The sequence below is a fragment of the Lycium barbarum genome, chromosome 8 (assembly GCF_019175385.1).
Source record: "Lycium barbarum isolate Lr01 chromosome 8, ASM1917538v2, whole genome shotgun sequence".
NCBI lineage: Eukaryota > Viridiplantae > Streptophyta > Magnoliopsida > Solanales > Solanaceae > Lycium > Lycium barbarum.
In genome coordinates this window covers 83,347,347-83,354,126 of record NC_083344.1, presented here as the reverse complement: position 1 = coordinate 83,354,126, position 6,780 = coordinate 83,347,347, and positions in this window count along the sequence as shown.

Genomic DNA, 6,780 nt, shown 5'->3' with positions numbered 1-6,780 from the left:
CACCTAGGTGAGCCACATAGTATAACATACATTTCTATCCATCGATCATACTAGACCATTCGGAAAACAACCCCTTTATATCATCATAGGCATCTATGCCACATCAATGTACGTGGGCCGACGAGGCCAACAAAATGGTATAAAAAATATAGGCCGACAAGGCCGAGCACATCTAACCGCATACACATGTCTACGAGCCTCTAAGAAGAGTATAACATATCACATAAGCGGGACAGGACCCCGCTATGCCCATAATTATGTACACAAAAGAATAAGTACCCAAAAGCTATGGCTCCGAAGGAAATGGATCTTTGCTGTGTAGTCTCTGAGAATGTAGCTATGGGTCAAGCCTGTCTCCCACAAACAAAAGGACGTCAGTACGAAGAATGTACTGAGTATGTAAAGCATAGTCAATATCAACATAGAAGCATAGATAGCAATATAAGAAATAACATAGGATGGGAGATGGCAATATCATCATCATATGCACTTACTTGCCTTTCATAGGAACTTTCCCTTGCTAATACGTATTTGTGTACATACATCACTATCCGTATTCCACCATAATACCCGTACCATATTTGTGCTCGTATTCGTATACATGCCCTTATTCACATTCATATACATAGTCATATCATATTCGTATTCATATCATATACTTAATCATGTCATAGACATAGCATACCCGACCACGTAGGATCGGTGTTTCATACATATCCTTATGTAACATACCCGACCACGTAGGATCGGTGTTTCACGTACCCGATCATATATAGGCTCGGTGATCATACATACCTGGCCAACCAAGGCTCAGTGTTACACGTACCTGGCCCTACCAACGCTCAGTGTTACACGTACCTGGCCCTACCAACGCTCAGTGTTACACGTACCTGGCCCTACCAAGGCTCAGTGTTGTCCATATCCAACTACAGTGGTGTGCGCGCGTTACGTAAATATACATACATATACATCTATACATATACTACCCGGCCATATAAGCTCGGTGTTCCATAATAGTCATACATATACACAATAGCTCATAAGCATCTTTACTTTTAACCCCATTATCATAATCGTCATCATTCATTTCATCCACCTTAGTAGGCCTACTCGTCATGCGAGGAACTTAGTACAATCGTAGCGTATCAAGGATCATGAGCTTACAAGCTCTGAAGATCAAATCATTTGAAAGACAACATACTCGTATAGAGGATTTATATGTTTGGCCAAAGAACCATGCCTTATGAAAGAAGGGTTAGCCTTACATACCTTTCCGTTCGACTATTTATCGCTTGTACGTTCCCCTTCAACGATCGCGTTTCTACCTTCATTAAAGTCATACTATTATTAGAATCGATAGCTAGCATCTATGACTAACACTAGAGAAAATCAGATAGCATCTCCTCCATAACGTATCTCAACTCCCAAACGTCAATAATAAATTCACGATGCCATAACAATAGCCATTACTCATTCACATTATCCATATTTCTAGACTTACATTCAATTCATCCATAACCATAGCCATAACACACACGACTTCCATTTACATACATTGTTCATCTCATGTTCTCAACATCATTTATATCGTATTTACATCACAATACATCAAGACCCATAGCTCAATTCATACTATTTCTCAAAATGACACTATTCCATATTCATGACTCATTTTTCTATACTCTTCTACAATCCAAGTGTTTCAACTATTAACTACCTTGAACAACATATAAATATCATGAATCTTACCTTAAATGTTGTAGGAACAAGCTTTAGTTGATAATACTCCACTTTGACCAAAACGCTAGTTTATCTCCATTTGGATTTCCTTACCTTGGATGATCTTGATGGTTTTCTTACACTTGATTCCCTTGATTTATGTTGTTGATCACCAAATATCCTTGAATTCTTGTGGAATATATGTAGAGAAATGTTCTAGAGAGAAGGGGTGTGATGTAGAAGTGAAATGAAATAAGTCTTGGTCCCCTTATTTAATGACTTAAAAATCTTATTTGACGTGCACAGTGGTCGTAAAATTGGTTTACGGTCCGTATTTCAGTTTACGGACCGTCCTTCGTGGTCGTATTTAATCATATCAGAACCAGAAACTCAAACTGGGATGTGGTGATTTACGGACGCAGTTTAAGGGCCCGTAAACCACTTTACGGTCCGTATTTTGGGTCATTTTTAACCATTTGCTCATTTGGCAGAAAGTTGAAGTTTTGGAAGCCAAAATATGACATGGCAGTTTACGGACCGTATACCACTTTACGGTCCGTATTTCACTTTACGACCAACTGGCCAGAATTCAAACTTGCAATTTTTCACATTTCCAAAACCTATAATTATTCATTACGGAGCATAACCTCTCTCTTATTGCGTTTGCCTTTGGAATCTCATTCAGGGTTGTAAAATGTTATTTCTTACTCGTGGAAACATCGTACACTCGTACTCATCACTAGTTCATTCACTTGCGTACCAACGGAAGATTTTTCCGAGGTGTAACATTCTTCCCCCCCTTAAGAATATTCGTCCTTGAATGTTAAAGTCTCCGGGGATTCTATAAAAATTTCGCCAGAGTTTCCCCTATAATATAGCACTACTATCCTATCACAACAACCCATAATATCGATGCCTCATAGGGCCACAACACAATAGCATACAAGTTTTTCCACGCACGACCCAAAAAGCATAAAAAGGAAACATACATACCTTAAAATCTTGACGTCTGATCTTGGACTTCTTCCAAGGGCTGAAATAAATGAGGGTATTTGGATCGCGTACTTTCTTCCGCTTCCCATGTCATTTATTCTCGTTTACTGCTTCTCCATAAAACCTTAACTAACGCCACTTCTTTGTTTCTAAGCCTCCGTACTTGCCTATCTATTATGGCAATGGGTATCTCTTCATAAGATAACTTTTCTGTCACATGTACATCACTTGTTGGCGCGATCTTAGTAGGATCTCCTACATACTTCCGAAGCATCGAGACATGGAAAACCGGATGGACTAACTTCAAATCCGGAGGTAGATCTAATTCATAAACTACCTTGCCCACTTTTCGTACAATCTCATAAGGCCCAATGTATCGGGGACTAAGCTTCCCCTTTTTGCCAAACCTCATCACACCCTTCATAGGCGACACTTTCAAGAATACCCAGTCTTTCACTTTGAACTCCAAGTCTCTTTGACGATTATCCGCATAGGACTTTTGGCGACTTTGGGCTGCTAACAACCGATCTTGTATGAGCTTAAATTTCTCTACAGCTTGCTGGACCAAATATGGCCCTATCAATTTAGCCTCTCCTGTTTCAAACCACCCGATTGGGGATCTACACTTTCGCCCATATAAAGCTTCATACGGTGCCATTTTAATGCTAGAATGATAACTGTTATTGTAAGCAAATTCAATGAGTGGCAAATGATCATCCCAATTTCCTCCAAAATCTAGCATACATGCTCGTAACATATCTTCAAGAGTCTGAATAGTACGTTCAGCTTGTCCATCGGTCTGTGGATGAAATGCCGTGCTAAGGCTCACTTGGGTCCCTAAACCCTCTTGGAACAATGTCCAGAAATTACCTGTAAACTGAGTCCCTCTATCGGAGATAATAGATACTGGAACACCATGGAGTCTCACTATCTCCTTAACAAATAGCTTTGCATAATCTTCTGCCACATACGTCGTTCTGACGGGTAAGAAATGAGCTGACTTTGTGAGTCTATCCACAATCACCCATATGGAATCATACATACGTCGAGAACGGGGTAAGCCTGAAATGAAGTCCATGTTAATCACTTCCCATTTCCAAGTTGGGATTTTTATAAATTGCAACAATCCACCCGGCTTTTGGTGCTCGATTTTCACTTGCTGGCAATTTGGACATTGAGCTACAAATTCCGCTATATCTTCATTCCATTCCACCAATATATAGACTTAAGGTCATGATACATTTTTGTCGCTCCGGGGTGGATAGAGTAGTGGGAACAATGGGCTTCCCTCATTATTTGGTGGCGTAAGTCTGCCACATCGGGAACACATAACCTGCCTCGATAGCGGAGAACTCTGTCTCCTGAAATATCAAATGATGACTCCTCTTTCTGGGGGAGTGTATCTCTGTACTGCATTAGCATGGAATCTTCGTATTGTCGCTCTTTCACATCTGCTACTAACGACGAGACTGCTGAATTCTTAATAGTAGCTCCCCTGCTACCTGAGTCCACCACTCGAACTCCTAGGCTAGCTAACTGCTGGAGCTCACGGGTCATTCCCCTCTTCTCCGGTCATACATCACATAAACTTCCCATCGATCTGCGGCTAAGAGCATCAGCTACAACATTTGCCTTTCCAGGGTGATACCAAATATCGATATCATAATCCTTTAGCAGTTCCAACCATCGTCTTTGCCGCAAATTCAACTCTTTCTGCTTGAAGATGTACTGGAGACTCTTATGATCTGTGTAGATATCCACATGGACACCATATAAATAATGTCTCCATATCTTTAATGCATGAACCACCACAGCCAATTCTAAATCATGGGTCGGATAATTCTGCTCATGTTTCCGCAATTTCCTTGAAGAATACGCAACCACTTTACCATGTTGCATCAATACACAGCCTAGCCCAACACCTGAACCATCACAATAAACATCATATCCTTCGAATCCCTCTAGGAGTGTCAAGACTGGGGCAGAAGTCAATCTATCCTTCAACTCTTGGAAACTACGTTCGCAAGCATCTGTCCATTGAAACTTAGCTGATTTCTGGGTCAACTTTGTGAGAGGTGCAGAAATAGAAGAAAAGCCTTCAACAAACCTCCTATAATAACCTGCTAAGCCCAGAAAGCTACGAACCTCCGTAGGAGTTGTGGGCCTTGGCCAAGTCTTCACGGCCTCAATCTTTCGAATATCCACTCGAATACCATCGGCTGCAACAATATGCCCCAGAACTGCAACTGAGCTCAACCAAAACTCGCATTTGGAAAACTTTGCAAACAACTCTCGAGTTCGAAGAACTCCAATGAAAGTACGTAAATGATCCGCATGTTCTGCCTCAGATCTAGAATACACCAAGATATCATCAATAAATATGATCACGAATAAATCCAAGAAGGGCCTAAACACATTGTTCATCAAGTCCATAAATACTGCCGGTGCTTTAGTTAGCCCAAATGACATCACCCGGAACTCAAAATGACTATATCTGGTTCTGAAGGCTGTCTTAGGGTTATCTTTATTCCTAACTCTCACTTGATGATACCCAGACCTCAAATCAATCTTTGAAAACCATTTGGCGCCTTGCAATTGATCAAGTAAATCATCAATCCTCGGAAGAGGATATTTATTCTTAATCATGACCTTATTCAATTGCCGATAATCAATGCACATTCTCAAGGAGCCGTCTTTCTTTCGAACGAACAATACGGGCACTCCACACGGGGATGAACTAGGCCTAATAAAGCCTTTATCAAGCAAATCTTTCAATTGCTCCTTCAACTCCTTCAATTCTGCAGGTCCCATTCTATAAGGAGGAATGGATATAGGCTTAGTGTCTGGCAACACATCAATAGCAAAGTCAATCTCCCGCTCGGGAGGAAGGCCTGGAAGCTCTTCCGAGAACACATCCGAAAATTCATTTACTATGGGAACTGACTAAAGGGTTGGCGATTCAGCTTCCGTATATTGAACTCGCACTAGGTGATAAAAACATCCCTTTGTGACCATCTTCCTTGCCTTTAGATTGGAAATAAACCTACCTTTTGGTGAAGCCGTATTCCCTTTCCATTCTAAAACTGGTTCTCCCGGAAACTGGAAACGAACCATCTTCATTCTACAATCAACATTGGCATAACAAGAAGCCAACCAATCCATGCCCATAATGACATCAAAATATACCATCTTTAGTTGATGCAAGTCAACTATAGTACGGCGGTCACATATCACAACTAGATAATCTCTATATACTCGGCTAGCTATTGCCGATTCACCCACGGGTGTAGACACCTCAAAAGGTTTGATCGACTCCGGCTTGATTTTAAATCGATCCGCAATATATGGAGTAACATAGGACAATGTGGAGCTCGGGTCAAATCAAGCATATACATCATGAGAGAATACTGATAATATACCTGTGACCATTCATGAGAAGACTAAAGATCATGGCGTCCAGCCAAAGCATAAATACGGTGTTGAGGACCGCTAGAAGTGGGAGCTCTCCCTCTTCCTCTACCATGACCAACTAACGCATGTGAACCTGGCCCCATAGGGCGCATAGAAGATAAAGATCCGGCTACTGACCCTGTGGGCTGGGTCCTACCCCTACCATGAACCGAGGGGCAATCACGCAGGATATGGCCTGGCCGACCACATAAATAGCAACCATCTGAACTCGATCGACATTGACCCCAATGCAACATCCCACACTGGGAACATCGCGGCACGGGCGGCCTTGCCTGACCCGAATTACCTCTAAACTGGGACCCTGAAGAACTCGGACTCGGCCCCGCACGAGCAGATATATCAAATCTCTAGCCTGAAAACCGTGCAGGTGCACTGGTTATAGAGTAGCCTGAATGCCCGGAAGACTGCTGCCTGTGCCCGCCTCTAATCTCACTCATCGGACCCGAAGATCTGGCCCTCTTGCTACGACCCCTATCTTGCTTACATCCCCTTCTTTGCTATTGCAGGCTTTCTTTATAGTTTTGAGCATGGGCCTGAATGCGAGCAATATCCATACCGTCCTGAAGGGACGCAGTCAAGCATCTATCCATCAAGTGT